This window comes from Ambystoma mexicanum, chromosome 5p (genome assembly GCF_040938575.1).
Source record: "Ambystoma mexicanum isolate Mex_15411 chromosome 5p, UKY_AmexF1_1, whole genome shotgun sequence".
In the NCBI taxonomy this organism is placed as follows: Eukaryota; Metazoa; Chordata; class Amphibia; order Caudata; family Ambystomatidae; genus Ambystoma; species Ambystoma mexicanum.
This window is the reverse complement of record NC_090930.1, coordinates 684,789,673-684,805,586: the sequence shown is the minus strand read 5'-3', so window position 1 is coordinate 684,805,586 and position 15,914 is coordinate 684,789,673. Positions and strand designations below refer to the sequence as shown.

Here is a 15,914-nt window from a genome sequence, read left to right as displayed (position 1 = left end):
AACTAATCTCGACCTTCAGAACTATTCCAACTCAAATAACAAGAAGGGATCCTGTCACAGGTGGGTGTGGGAGGCGCGGAGGGAGAAAGGCTGTTAGAAATGTTCCAAGCATACACTGTTGGGGGGAGGTGGATTAGTTATAGGTGTAATCTACTGATGTGTTCCTAACATTAAATTGTATCATGTTTTTCTTTTTGACATGACTGTGGAAATTTCAATTAACTTAAATAATTTTTTTTTTAAAAGACTGAAGGCTAAATCAAGCCTGAGAGATGGGCAAGGGATCCAATGAGCAGTTGTTCCGTTTTCTCGTTGTTCTGACAGAGGTTATGTGAGCCCATGCAAATTTGAATGGTTTCATATATACCGTTTACTTTGGCGGTGTCCTGTGTGTGATTCCCAAAGAGGGGAATGAGGATTTGGGTATCATCTGCATAGTTAATATAGGTGATACCCAAAGAGCTTAGGTGGTCGAATAGGGGCTTAGTGTAAACATTATAGAGGGTGGGAGATACACAGGAGCCTTGTGAGACATCACAAAGAGACAAGAGACAGGAGTGTGGGAGGCGGCAGCATCCCTCACAAGTACTCTGGAGGATCTGTTAGGTATCCATTTAGCCGCATTGGAGGAGAAGTGTACTGACGAGTGTGAGGTGGTGCTAGAGGGTTTGGTTGTCAAAAAAGGGCAAATGCGGAGGAGAGGTTGGGGAGTAGGGGAAGAGAAAGGTTGCCAGCATCCATGGTGTCATCAAGTTGATTTTTATGGTCAAGGAGGGCTGTTTCAGTTCCATGTTTGGGGCGGAAGCCGGGTTTGTCGGGGACTCAGGATGTGGTGTGAGTCAAGGAAGTTCTGAATTTGAAGATAGGCAGCTTTGTCAATTATTTTCAGGAGAAAGGGGACTGTCGATGGGCCTGTAATTGTTGAGGAGGCTTGGTCGAGGGTAGGTTTCTTGAGCAAATGGGATATCCATGACTCTCTGAGGGTGGTAGGTGGTGAGCAGGGGGTAAAGGAAGAATGAATTATGGCTGTGATGGGGTTCTGCACATTCCTTCACAAGGGGGGCAGGACAGGAGTCGCCTTTGCATCTGGAGGGCTTGAGCCCTTTGATGATGGCAACTACGTTAGAGATCAAGACAGGGGCAGAACTCGAATGGAGGGAGATCTGGTTTTTCGATTGGGTGGCTGAGCTTCAGCTATGCTGGTGAGTTTCTTGCTGATTTCAGATTGTAGTTGTATGATTTCACCAGTAAGGGCATCTTGGATCTTGCTACACTATAGGTTATCTTTCACTGTGTAGGAAGTGGTGGGCAGCAGGGGATTCAAGCTCTCTCAGGATGCATTTAGACACCTCATTATAAGTTTGCCAGTTTGGTAGTAATGGCTCCGGTAAGCTACTGGCGCCATTACTACCAGACTGGCAAACTACGAGTTCTGCTCGTGGGTGCCATTCCGCCCTCCAGGTCTGACCGGGTGGGCGTACCGCCACCCGCAAGCAGAGCATGTCGGTGCATCGGGCTTCCCTATTCCCATTGAGCACTATGGGCCTCAAATGGGAATGGGGAAGAATATTTTCTGGCGCCCGCGAATGGGCAATTACCGGGTCCAGCAAGGCCATAATGACCTGGAAAAAAATGATACCAGCGGCAGCCGTGCCGGTTTTACAGGCACAGGTACCGCCAGTATCATAATGAGGCCCAATTTTTATATACCTGAATGGGTAAGTACACATCCATCATGTATGGCAATTTTGGATGTCTGAGAATAAATTGTTGGTACCCATTATTATAGAAGAGGCATGCAAAGCAAACAGTGGAAGCTTCACCATTGGAACAGTGGAAAGGTATTTTTGTATTTGCCACTTTTTATGTGAGTCATTAAGCCACTGTCAAATATGAGGCACAAATAGGATAAGTTTGGACATAGCAACTTAGAATCCCAGGGAATATGTCTGTGTTAGTTCCACCATATTCATTAAAGTAGGACTAAGTAACTCAGGTTAACCCATGTATCACCAAAGCACAGCATGGAGGCAGAAGAAGCATGCAGTAACTTCTGACATTATTTTAGTTCCCACACACGGGTTCACAGTGTTTCCCTCAGACAGGTGGGGCATTACAATCACTGCAAGCAATAGTTTGGCTATGACTGCCAGGAAGCTGCTTATACCGATTGTAATTGGAAAAACATGAGTCCGCTTATAACATTGGAAAATGCATACCACTATACATGTGAAAACCCTTACTGCACAGGAAAGGTATGAAAAAGCATATCCTTTTTCTGCTCCACCTGTGTGTCTTTCAATCGAACATTTTGGAATTCGTCTATGATAGCATTACTGTTTTTTATGCTGGGTTCCACTCATTGGACACATTTGCTTGAAATGTAACTTCTCAGTGAGGGAAATTACCTCTCAGTGTTTGGAAACGAAAACAAACACATGCTCAATGTATGGCCCTTCAGATGAAGGGGCCTTGCAAGACTCAAATCCTGGCATACTCGTTTCCTACAGCCAATCGAGTTTAAAGTGGAAGAATTCCGTGCCTTTTTTCCATGTAAAAGTGATGTCCAGCTCTTCTGTCTGTGTTTTTTCTTTTCTTTTGTTTCCCATTGGTCTTGTAGCTACCATGTAATTAAAAGGCCTCAGGGACTTTGAAAGCTTATGGAACTAACATCTTAGCACAATATTTTCTTAGTCCAATAAAAGGTATCAAAACTTCAATTTTGCTTGATTTTACAACTGGACTAACACACTGCCAAACCCTTTCTTGTAACATCCTTAGAGAATTTGACACAAAAGGGTCTCAGAATGTTACTTTGCACTTCTCCCCTTCCCCTTGCTTGCACGATATGAATGACACATGGCCTAGTAAGATCTTTGTTTTGTTCTCCCTCTGTTTCCCCCTCCTTGTCTTGCCGCGCCTAGAAACCCTTGTGTACAGGCGCGTTATAAATGCCATATCATATCATATATCATATCATTACTACATAAAGAAGTACAGAGATCTAGTCCTACTTACCCTGTTTGTCACTATCCATATTCACCTTTCACAGTCTATTCATGGCTTGGCCAATCCTGACCAAATGGCTTGTAGGCCCAGAATTACTATTCTGAAGTTTGTTTTATGGGGGAAATTAAATGTACTCTTGGTCAATGGAAACCAACATACTGTAAAGGCCAGCTGGAACACAGCCACACACAACTTTCAGTAATACCTATTTATTTCTCTGAAATATATTCCCTTCTCCTTCTGACAATTTAGAGTTTACATCTCCTCATTTTCTGCAATCCCCACCTACGATCTACTTTGACTAGACCCACACTGCAGAAACACGATCCTACTTCCTTTACCCAGTCCCACCTCTGTTTTAACCCCTTTTTTGTCTTATCTGTGCCTATGTTACGCCACTGCTTCACCCCTCCCCTTTTCCTTCCTCTGCAGACCACAGTCTGGAGACCCTGGGCAGGGGCACAACACACCAATTAGCCGACAAGACTCAGCACTTTGAAACCACTATGGTGGTGAAAAAATGCAAGTAGCAGCTCTCTCAATATCCAATGCCTACTTTGTGGTCCTGAGGCGGACGGTTATTGGGCCGTGCATATCTACTTCACAGTGGAGCAGTGGACATGAAGAGGGGTTTCGCTCTCTGTCATGAAACTGAGGTGGATACCTTCTCTTAGGCCACTGAACACAACCAGGATAGGGACATCAGGGTATATTTTCTCACTATGGATGGGTGCATATTACTATAAATTGATACCCTTTTCCCAAATAGGGCAGCACACTTTAATCACAACAACCTAACATTGATCCGTCACTCTCATACCTCATCAAGTTGCCATGCAGGTAAGTCTCTTGGAGGATCTGGATTACCGCATCATCTCTCGTCCCCTTTTCTGTTCCCCACATTAACTTTTAAACTGCCAACTCTTGGTTCCGGTATTTCTGTCTGGGTGCTTGGCACCCCCAGATTATCCTCCTGGGTTTGCAGGTACAAATCTTTCTAGTGAAGAAGTCGGCACACTTCAAGGGCACGCTCGAGCACATAGAGCCCATCACACCTGCTGACTAATTCTAGTACCACTAAATCACTGCACTAGAAACTGTCCTCACAGGAAATTGCTTGGCATCACAGGTGGGTTTCAGTCCCTTTGTTTCTGGTCAACATTTGTTTGACCCACTAATAATAATGACACACACACACACACCCCTACTATCATACGCATACACCCTCTGCTTTATCCCCCTTGTACCTTTCCATTTGTTTGTCTGTTGGTTCCGATCCTATTCCCGCTTCTCTTATCCTCCCCTTTTCCCACTTCCACAACGGTCTGGTTCTCCCGAAACGTGGGTACAATATGCCATTCTCTGAACAAGCCTCAGTGGTGTTACAACTCTACGGAGCTAATGGTCACATAATAAAATCTTTATTAAAATAACATAACATTTGAAGGATCTTTTCAAGAGCAAAATGACAGTGGATTAAAAGACTGGGGGGGAGACATCCAGTGGGGACCCTCAGGAGCATATCACTGCAGAGTGAAACAGGACTGGGTAATGTGACAAATCTGGGCAATTCGTCCCTTCTTCCGGTGAGCCTGCTAAGTAAGACCCTCCCAAGGACAAGGACAAGGACTCCCAATCCTATAATTAACTCCCTATACCGAACACTTTGTCAGCATATATGGGAGTTGAAAAGACTGATGACATCACTGTGTGGCATTCAAGACATAATGACATTGTCTCTATATCTTTGTCTCAAGGTAATCCTGGAAGAACCTTGAGCTCAGCAGCTGGAGCCAACATGCCCCTTTGAAATACGGCGACGTGAATAGAGAGATGAGGAAGCTCGAATGGAGGAAGAGGAGTCCTACTCATTGGCGAGCCTCTGATGTGCATATGTCCTAGAGGGGCCAAGCCATGATAAACCATGGAGCCAGTAGTGGCATGGAAGAGCAGAGCATATCGAGAGAGCTGCCAAATGGCCGGCACCAAGCATGTTGATACTGCCTTGAAGGAGACAGGGATGGAAGAACTGTCTCACCTGGTGGCGTGACCACATTGAAGTCACAGTGACTGAATGCAGAGACTAGAGCAGAGGGACGAATCCTCCATTCGGAATACGAGGGTTGACAAAGCTGTGAGACATGCATAATCTGAGAAGCGAATGCTTCTATAGATGTGACAGCGGACAGGGGAACGGAGCGGAGGAACAAATCCTCCATTCAGTGTACGAGGGCCAACAAAGCTGCTGAGATGGGTAGAATCTGAAAAGTGTTTACTTCTCTAGCAGAGACAGAGAAGAGAGGAACGAGCAGTAATGTCCATGGTGCGACGCTATCCCACTCGAGCACACCTGGCAACCAAGGAGGAACCAGGGTTGCTCAGGGAGGAGGGAGGCGAGCGGGACACAACATGAAAAAGAAGCCTAATAAGGAAGGTTACGGGAGATAAAGAAACCAGAGTATTGAATATTGTCAGGGACCAACAAATGCACCATGAAAACGAACACAGCCAAAAACCCAGAGTGGTCTGGAGAGACCTGGGGAAATAAGGTACCTTACATAACTGATAACGAGAAGAGAACATGTAGGGTTCAATGAATCTGATCAAGATTCCGGCATAAGGGAAGAAAGAAAAGGGCCAAATTGGTGGACAAGGAGGAAGGGAATCCTTGCTCCCCTTAAAGGACAAGTGAAATTTGGTTTATACAGAGACTTGCAACTTTTTTTGAGGAGCCTAACGAAAGACCTAAGGAGGTTGCTTTGGTGAATGGTCAAGAATATTTATTTGGTGAACTATGAACACTGCCCTCAGAGTGATCCGGACAACATTGGCTAGATAAAGCCTGAACTGAGAGGCCATGGCTCTGGCCTAATTTTCTGTTGTTTTGTCAAAGTGGTAGGGCCAAATACTGGATAGGTTTTGGACTGAGGACTATCTTTTCTTATTTCGACAGTAGACGAGTGTCAAGCAGCAGCAAGACGCTGATCTTCAAACATCTTTATTCAATTCAAATCGAATATAGTAGCAGCCCTCGAACACAGCTGCCCTATCTCTTCTCTATCTCTAGCATACGTCATCACGCAATGATATCATGCCGTTCCCTGTTCCACGCACACTAGATATTATTTCAAAAGGTCCGTAACAAAGGTGGCAGAAGTCCCCTCCGTACCTACCACATTGTAGAAATTAGATTTGGAACCGTAAGACGCCTTGGGTATCATTACTATATTTTAATACTAGAGAAGCTGGAGATATTTACAGACTCAGTTTTCCTTTTCAGGAAGGGACACTGTGAATGAATAGGTTGTTATAACCTTGATTTACCACAGTTAAGTGCATTGAGGCACACAGTATACAGGTACATAGTAAGGTGTTACAGAATTCTGGTCTCTTGCGCATCAGAGTCTACCTTGTTATTATTATTTGTTTGTGTTGTGTTGAAACTTTCATTCATTGGACTCATTATTACTTTTATCTATGTATTTGGATTGAGGTTTAATGGGTAAAGCCCTGAAGACGGACAATGTTCGAAATGCATTGGCAAACCCAGATACTGCATGCATACTGCCTCACATGATTTAAAGAACACAACTGTGTGTTTTAAAGGGAAATTGGAGATTTACATGAAGTGATACAATTAATCTGAAAAGAGCCGCATGAACTTTTTCATTCATGAGTTTGCTCATTAGAGCTATTAGAGATCACGTGAATATCTGAGGGTGTCCTTTGGAATTTCTATTGGGATTCTTGCTACTTGCCACACATTGTTCTTCCCTCCGCAACCATCCAGGAAACGTGGGTGCCCCCCGATGCTTCCACCCTTGCATGATGGAGAGTGGGAAAGGTTCCCCCAGGGCATGTGCCCACTTGCAGCTCTGTTTGCCACTTCCCTCCATCCCAAGACAGGAGGGCATGGACCGTCTCAATGTTATTCATCCCACTCAGAAGGAGGAAATGCTTTGCTGGCTCATCCAAGATACCAACTGGTGAGCTGAATTTTGCACATAGGCCTATGCAGCAGGGGAATCAACCAATTGGGGAGCCTTTTTTATTATATTCAAATTATCTAATGTGGCAATTTCCTGCTGAAGGACAGGTTGATACATTATACATGTAATTTTGGTGGGAAGAGCTAAATTGTGAAAAAGAAAGTAACGGAAGCACCGCGTTGAATGAATAATTAGTATGATCACTACTCTCGGCAGCCTTCCATGCCATATTTCTTTAGCATGTCAGTGTCACTACATAAAGTGACTAGCCATATGCAAAAGGATCTTGGCTCTGCCACCAAAAGGTACAGTTCAGCATTAACTGCTTGCTCATGCGCCCTTGTGCTGGGGAGCAAGTCACCCCATCCATGTGCTGCTGGCCTTGCTTGGCTAGCAGTTTGGGCAAACTGGTGACAAGACCAAGACTGATTTGCTTACAATGAAATGGAAATCTGCCCGGAGCACTAGCATTGGTAATGATTGACTCAAAGCCTTCCATCAATTTCAGTGCATCCCTAAGTGAAAGAGTGTATGCATAGGTTGGGTGCCTTGCTTGCTATGCCTAGGAAATCAAGATGCACCTCACTGTCTGGAGTCCTTGAAAATGGCTAGAATAATGGGAATGGAAAGCGTTCAGCTCTTACTGTCCAGGCTGTCTACCTGAGGGTTTCCCACCTAACTGGAAGGTATCTTATTCTAAGTGGATGCCTGTCCAGCCTGAAGATGGTATTGTTGGGACTGGTTAGTAGCACCTCCGTATGAACAACATTGTATGAAAAGAGGCTCTACCCTGCGCATATATAATGTAACTCTTGGGGGTTTAGGCTACTCAACCACACCAAATTGAAATGGGGCTTACCACAGCCCAAAACACCTCTGGCCCTCCCAATTAAAAATCCTGGAGCAGCCCTCGTCTATAGAGGTTGATATGGAAAGATACAAACCACAGCAGAAACCCCTGAAAACAAAGGGGTTGTGGACATTATTTGGGGTCGGAAAGGAAATTGTGCAGTTTGTTCTAGGGGTTTTTAAAATTCAATTTCAGGCAGCTGGACGATCCAGGATGGCTACTACATATTAAACAAGTGGACATTTGTGGCATAACTGTACTCCACCAATGGCAACATAGAACTGGTGAGAGCTCTGGTTTCACCACAACTTTACAGAAATGTAAATAGAACTACATGCAAGCAGCAATACGAGTTTACCAAAGAGAGTATGAAGAATTCGTTCCTTTCCCGCACGAGTGTTCATAAAACTTCGCAGGTGGGAGGAATGGAAGGTCAGGTAGATGCAATTAAGCTGACAATCACGGGCCCACTTACTCCAGATGTCAACGTTGACCTCTACAGCTGCCGCGTGTCACCACAGCCACTGCATCAAATTCTAGCCGTCAACATAAGATATCACAACTTTCCACAAATCACGGTCCCTACAACTTTTCTACCTTCCCTTTTGCTTTGCTCTTTATTGCTCACTTGTTTCATGGTAGACATAAAAGTTACGTACCTGTAAACAGCTCCTTTGCCCGTCCCCTTTTCCAGTCAGCTGAGCGCTGTTCTAATTTGGGAGCTTCTGCACACTCCCACTGAGGAAATTCCACCCCAGAGAAACACGAGTCTGTCTGCAACACACTGGATGCCACGCCCCCTTCTTAAAGCTGAAGCGTTGCCATTTCATAAACGTCCCAGAGAGGTGCAGAACTTATCAATTGCAGGCGTGAATGGTATTTGCCCTAGCGTTCAGGATTTCCCTAATAAAAAAGCCGAGATAGCAAGTTCATCCATATATTCAACCACTGTTGGGAATATTCCAATCTCTCCGAAGTGCACGCGAAGAAATGAAACTGAACAATCACTGGCAAAGCCAATACTTTTTTATGTTTAGGCACAATAGGCAAAAGTAGACAGAGTGAGAATAATGGCGGATGGACTAGACACAGCGCTAATAGTGGAGGTGGGTGAAAGGTGGAGGGCATTTTTGGATAATATATATATATATTACATGGCCACGGTAGTGGCCATGTAGTTATGGTTAAGTCGGTGTTTCCATAGGAAGAGCACTTTTTGGGAGGCTTATAACTTCGCTCTGCCTGGACGAATCCTCACCAAACTTTGCAAAAAAAGTATTTGGGTCACTCTGAATTTTTGGTGAGGTTAAAAAAATGACAAAAATGTAAGTGAAAAAAATTAGTGATATCTGTGCGCGGACAGGATGGTGATTGGGCAAGCAGCTTGCGTGATGTCCGCGGACATCTGACGTGCTCTCTCATTGGATGCGGTGAAAGCGTGCAGTGCGTCTGGCTTCAGAGACGCCCGCCATCTTTGTTCCTCGCATGAGAGGCTTTGTATCCCGCCTGCACAGTAAGTCCCCCACCCCCGCTCATGCCCGTGTCTGTCTCCTGTTCCTCCCACCGCCCCCCGCTCATGCCCCGTGTGTCCTTCTTGTCACCCCCACTCATGCTCCGTGTCTTCCCTTTTCCTCCAGCCACCCGCTCACGCCATCGGCTCACGGTGGCCAGCGGAGGGCCGAGGAGCGTGATCTGCCACCTGCACACGAACGCTGTGTGTCTTTCTCCCTCCCGCCCACCCCTCGCTCATGTCCGTGTGTCTTTCACCCTCCCGCCCACCCCCCGCTCATGTCCGTGTGTCTTTCTCCCTCCCGCTCATGTCCGTGTGTCTTTCTCCCTCCCGCCCACCCCCCGCTCATGCCCCGCTCGGGCCCCGTTCGTCTCTAACACCCGCCCAACCCCGCTCATGCCCCGTGTGTCTCTCCCACCCCCGTGTGTCTCTCCCACCCCCCCTCATGTCTGTGTGTCTCTCCCCTCCCGCCCACCCCCGCTCATGTCCGTGTGTCTCTCCCCACCCGCCCACCCCCCGCTCATGTCCGTGTGTCTCTCCCCACCTGCCGCCCACCCCCACTCATGCCCCGTGTGTCTCTCCCACCCCCTGTGTGTCTCTCCCACCCCCCACTCATGTCCTTGTGTGTCTCCCCACCCGCCCACCCCCCGCTCATGTCCGTGTGTCTCTCCCCACCCGCCGCCCACCCCCCGCTCATGTCCCGTGTGTCTCTCCCCACCCGCCGCCCACCCCCCGCTCATGTCCGTGTGTCTCTCCCCACCCGCCGCCCACCCCCCGCTCATGACCCGTGTGTCTCTCCCCACCCCCCGCCCATGTCCCGTGTGTCTCTCCCCACCCGCCGCCCACCCCCCGCTCATGTCTCGTGTGTCTCTCCCCACCCGCCGCCCACCCCCCGCTCATGTCCCGTGTGTCTCTCCCCACCCGCCGCCCACCCCCCGCTCATGTCCCGTGTGTCTCTCCCCACCTGCCGCCCACCCCCCCGCTCATGTCCAGTGTGTCTCGCCCACCCCCCGCTCATGCCCCGTTTGTCTCTCCCCACCTGCCGCCCACCCCCCGCTCATGCCCCGTGTGTCTCTCCCCTCCCGCCCACCCCCCGCTCATGCCCCGTGTGTCCTTCTTGTCACCCCCACTCATGCTCCGTGTCTTCCCTTTTCCTCCAGCCCCCCGCTCACGCCATCGGCACACGGTGGACAGCGGAGGGCCGAGAAGCGGGATCTGCCGCCTGCACACGAACGCCGTGTGTCTTTCTCCCTCCCGCCCACCCCTCGCTCATGTCCGTGTGTCTTTCTCCCTCCCGCCCACCCCCCGCTCATGTCCGTGTGTCTTTCTCCCTCCCGCTCATGTCCGTGTGTCTTTCTCCCTCCCGCCCACCCCCCGCTCATGCCCCGCTCGGGCTCCGCTCGTCTCTAACACCCGCCCAACCCCCGCTCATGCCCCGTGTGTTTCTCCCACCCCCCGTGTGTCTCTCCCACCCCCCGCTCATGACCCGTGTGTCTCTCCCCACCCGCCGCCCACCCCCCGCTCATGTCCCGTGTGTCTCTCCCCACCCGCCGCCCACCCCCCGCTCATGTCCCGTGTGTCTCTCCCCACCCACCGCCCACCCCCCGCTCATGCCCCGTGTGTCTCTCCCCACCCGCCCACCCCCCGCTCATGTCCGTGTGTCTCTCCCCACCTGCCGCCCACTCATGCCCGGTGTGTCTCTCCCACCCCCCGTGTGTCTCTCCCACCCCCCACTCATGTCCGTGTGTGTCTCCCCACCCGCCCACCCCCCGCTCATGTCCGTGCGTCTCTCCCCACCCGCCGCCCACCCCCCGCTCATGTCCCGTGTGTCTCTCCCCACCTGCCGTCCACCCCCCGCTCATGTCCGTGTGTCTCTCCCCACCCGCCGCCCACCCCCCGCTCATGACCCGTGTGTCTCTCCCCACCCCCCGCCCACCCCCCGCTCATGTCCCGTGTGTCTCTCCCCACCCGCCGCCCACCCCCCGCTCATGTCTCGTGTGTCTCTCCCCACCCGCCGCCCACCCCCCGCTCATGTCCCGTGTGTCTCTCCCCACCCGCCGCCCACCCCCCGCTCATGTCCCGTGTGTCTCTCCCCACCCGCCGCCCACCCCCCGCTCATGTCCCGTGTGTCTCTCCCCACCCGCCGCCCACCCCCCCGCTCATGTCCCGTGTGTCTCGCCCACCCCCCGCTCATGCCCCGTTTGTCTCTCCCCACCTGCCGCCCACCCCCCGCTCATGCCCCGTGTGTCTCTCCCCTCCCGCCCACCCCCCGCTCATGCCCCGTGTGTCCTTCTTGTCACCCCCACTCATGCTCCGTGTCTTCCCTTTTCCTCCAGCCCCCCGCTCACGCCATCGGCACACGGTGGCCAGCAGAGGGCCGAGGAGCGGGATCTGCCGCCTGCACACGAACGCCGTGTGTCTTTCTCCCTCCCGCCCACCCCTCGCTCATGTCCGTGTGTCTTTCTCCCTCCCGCCCACCCCCCGCTCATGTCCGTGTGTCTTTCTCCCTCCCGCTCATGTCCGTGTGTCTTTCTCCCTCCCGCCCAACCCCCGCTCATGCCCCGCTCGGGCTCCGCTCGTCTCTAACACCCGCCCAACCCCCGCTCATGCCCCGTGTGTTTCTCACACCCCCCGTGTGTCTCTCCCACCCCCCGCTCATGTCCGTGTGTCTCTCCCCTCCCGCCCACTCCCGCTCATGTCCGTGTGTCTCTCCCCTCCCGCCCACCCCCCGCTCATGTCCGTGTGTCTCTCCCCACGCGCCCACCCCCGCTCATGTCCGTGTGTCTCTCCCCATACGCCGCCCACCCCCGCTCATGCCCCGTGTGTCTCTCCCACCCCCCACTCATGTCCGTGTGTCTCTCCCCACCCGCCCACCCCCCGCTCATGTCTGTGTGTCTCTCCCCATGCGCCCACCCCCCGCTCATGTCCGTGTGTCTCTCCCCACCCGCCGCCCACCCCCCGCTCATGTCCCGTGTGTCTCTCCCCACCCGCCGCCCACCCCCCGCTCATGTCCGTGTCTCCCCCCACCCGCCGCCCACCCCCCGCTCATGACCCGTGTGTTTCTCCCCACCCGCCGCCCACCCCCGCTCATGTCCCGTGTGTCTCTCCCCACCCGCCGCCCACCCCCCGCTCATGTCCCGTGTGTCTCTCCCCACCCGCCGCCCACCCCCCGCTCATGTCCCGTGTGTCTCTCCCCACCCGCCGCCCACCCCCCGCTCATGTCCCGTGTGTCTCTCCCCACCCACCGCCCACCCCCCGCTCATGCCCCGTGTGTCTCTCCCCACCCGCCCACCCCCCGCTCATGTCCGTGTGTCTCTCCCCACCTGCCGCCCACTCATGCCCGGTGTGTCTCTCCCACCCCCCGTGTGTCTCTCCCACCCCCCACTCATGTCCGTGTGTGTCTCCCCACCCGCCCACCCCCCGCTCATGTCCGTGCGTCTCTCCCCACCCGCCGCCCACCCCCCGCTCATGTCCCGTGTGTCTCTCCCCACCTGCCGTCCACCCCCCGCTCATGTCCGTGTGTCTCTCCCCACCCGCCGCCCACCCCCCGCTCATGACCCGTGTGTCTCTCCCCACCCCCCGCCCACCCCCCGCTCATGTCCCGTGTGTCTCTCCCCACCCGCCGCCCACCCCCCGCTCATGTCTCGTGTGTCTCTCCCCACCCGCCGCCCACCCCCCGCTCATGTCCCGTGTGTCTCTCCCCACCCGCCGCCCACCCCCCGCTCATGTCCCGTGTGTCTCTCCCCACCCGCCGCCCACCCCCCGCTCATGTCCCGTGTGTCTCTCCCCACCCGCCGCCCACCCCCCCGCTCATGTCCCGTGTGTCTCGCCCACCCCCCGCTCATGCCCCGTTTGTCTCTCCCCACCTGCCGCCCACCCCCCGCTCATGCCCCGTGTGTCTCTCCCCTCCCGCCCACCCCCCGCTCATGCCCCGTGTGTCCTTCTTGTCACCCCCACTCATGCTCCGTGTCTTCCCTTTTCCTCCAGCCCCCCGCTCACGCCATCGGCACACGGTGGCCAGCAGAGGGCCGAGGAGCGGGATCTGCCGCCTGCACACGAACGCCGTGTGTCTTTCTCCCTCCCGCCCACCCCTCGCTCATGTCCGTGTGTCTTTCTCCCTCCCGCCCACCCCCCGCTCATGTCCGTGTGTCTTTCTCCCTCCCGCTCATGTCCGTGTGTCTTTCTCCCTCCCGCCCAACCCCCGCTCATGCCCCGTGTGTTTCTCCCACCCCCCGTGTGTCTCTCCCACCCCCCGCTCATGTCCGTGTGTCTCTCCCCTCCCGCCCACTCCCGCTCATGTCCGTGTGTCTCTCCCCTCCCGCCCACCCCCCGCTCATGTCCGTGTGTCTCTCCCCACGCGCCCACCCCCCGCTCATGTCCGTGTGTCTCTCCCCATACGCCGCCCACCCCCGCTCATGCCCCGTGTGTCTCTCCCACCCCCCACTCATGTCCGTGTGTCTCTCCCCACCCGCCCACCCCCCGCTCATGTCTGTGTGTCTCTCCCCATGCGCCCACCCCCCGCTCATGTCTGTGTTTCTCTCCCCATGCGCCCCCGCTCATGTCTGTGTGTCTCTCCCCATGCGCCGCCCACCCCCCGCTCATGTCCGTGTGTCTCTCCCCACCCGCCGCCCACCCCCCGCTCATGTCCCGTGTGTCTCTCCCCACCCGCCGCCCACCCCCCGCTCATGTCCGTGTCTCCCCCCACCCGCCACCCACCCCCCGCTCATGTCCCGTGTGTTTCTCCCCACCCGCCGCCCACCCCCGCTCATGTCCCGTGTGTCTCTCCCCACCCGCCGCCCACCCCCCGCTCATGTCCCGTGTGTCTCTCCCCACCCGCCGCCCACCCCCCGCTCATGTCCCGTGTGTCTCTCCCCACCCACCGCCCACCCCCCGCTCATGTCCCGTGTGTCTCTCCCCACCCACCGCCCACCCCCCGCTCATGCCCCGTGTGTCTCTCCCCACCCGCCGGCCACCCCCCGCTCATGCCCCGTGTGTCTCTCCCCTCCCGCCCACCCCCCGCTCATGCCCCGTGTGTGTGTGTGTGTGTCTGTCTCTCCCACCCGCCCACCGCCCGCTCATGACCCGTGTGTGTCTCTCACACCTGCCCACCCCCCGCTCGTGCCCCGTGTGTGTCTCTACCACCCACCCACCCACCACCCGCTCATGCCCCATGTGTGTCTCTCCCACTCACTCATGCCCTGTGTGTGTGTGTCTCGACCACCCACCCACCCCCGCTCATGCCCCGTGTGTGTGTCCCTCCCGCCCACCCCCCGCTCATGCCCCGCTCGTCTCTAACACCCGCCCAACCCCCGCTCATGCCCCATGTGTCTCTCCCACCCCCCGTGTGTCTCTCCCACCCCCCGCTCATGTCCGTGTGTCTCTCCCCTCCCGCCCACCCCCCGCTCATGTCCGTGTGTCTCTCCCCACCCGCCCACCCCCTGCTCATGTCCGTGTGTCTCTCCCCACCCGCCGCCCACCCCCCGCTCATGTCCGTGTGTCTCTCCCCACCCGCCGCCCACCCCCCGCTCATGTCCGTGTCTCTCCCCACCCGCCGGCCACCCCCCGCTCATGTCCTTGTGTCTCTCCCCACCCGCCGCCCACCCCCGCTCATGTCCCGTGTGTCTCTCCCCACCCGCCGCCCACCCCCCGCTCTTGTCCCGTGTGTCTCTCCCCACCTGCCGCCACCCCTTGCTCATGTCCCGTGTGTCTCTCCCCACCCTCCGCCCACCCGCCGCTCATGTCCCGTGTGTCTCTCCCCACCCGCCGCCCATCCCCCGCTCATGTCCCGTGTGTCTCTCCCCACCCGCCGCCCACCCCCGCTCATGTCCCGTGTGTCTCTCCCCACCCGCCGCCCACCCCCGCTCATGCCCCGTGTGTCTCTCCCCACCCGCCGCCCCCCCGCTCATGGCCCGCGTGTCTCTCCCCTCCCGCCCGCTCATGCCCCGTGTCTGTGTGTATGTGTCTGTCTCTCCCACCTGCCCACCGCCCGCTCATGCCCCGTGTGTGTCTCTCCCACCCGCCCACCCCCCGTTCATGCCCCGTGTGTGTGTCTCTCCCACCTACCCACCCCCCGCTCATGTCCCGTGTGTCTATCCCCACCCGCCGACCACCCCCCGCTCATGTCCGTGTGTCTCTCCCCACCCGCCGACCACCCCCCGCTCATGTCCCGTGTGTCTCTCCCCACCCGCCGCCCTCCCCCCGCTCATGCCCCGTGTATCTCTCCCCTCCCGCCCACCCCCCACTCATGCCCCGTGTGTGTGTGTCTCGATCACCCACCCACCCCCGCTCATGCCCCGTGTGTGTGTCCCTCCCGCCCACCCCCTGCTCATGCCCCGCTCATGCCCCGCTCGTCTCTAACACCCGCCCAACCCCCGCTCATGCCCCATGTGTCTCTCCCACCCCCCGTGTGTCTCTCCCACCCCCCGCTCATGTCCGTGTGTCTCTCCCCTCCCGCCCACCCCCCGCTCATGTCCGTGTGTCTCTCACCACCCGCCCACCCCCTGCTCATGTCCGTGTGTCTCTCCCCACCCGCCTCCCACCCCCCGCTCATGTCCGT

At 55.3% G+C, this 15,914-nt stretch overlaps 1 protein-coding gene across 5 annotated transcripts in view; it reads right to left on the bottom strand.

Annotated features, from left to right (window-relative positions):
- LOC138481133 (mitochondrial fission factor-like) overlaps positions 1-8,601 on the bottom strand; it is a 417,374-nt gene extending 408,773 nt beyond the window's left edge. For 4 of the 5 annotated variants that reach the window (XM_069613052.1, XM_069613055.1, XM_069613056.1 and 1 more), the window contains exon 1: positions 8,508-8,601. The gene's annotated coding sequence lies outside the window, so the exon portion shown is untranslated. Of the gene's footprint in view, positions 1-8,323; positions 8,448-8,507 lie in introns of those variants that run through there. The other variant, XM_069613053.1, reaches the window with a different exon arrangement.
- Between the last annotated feature and the right edge of the window lie 7,313 nt (positions 8,602-15,914).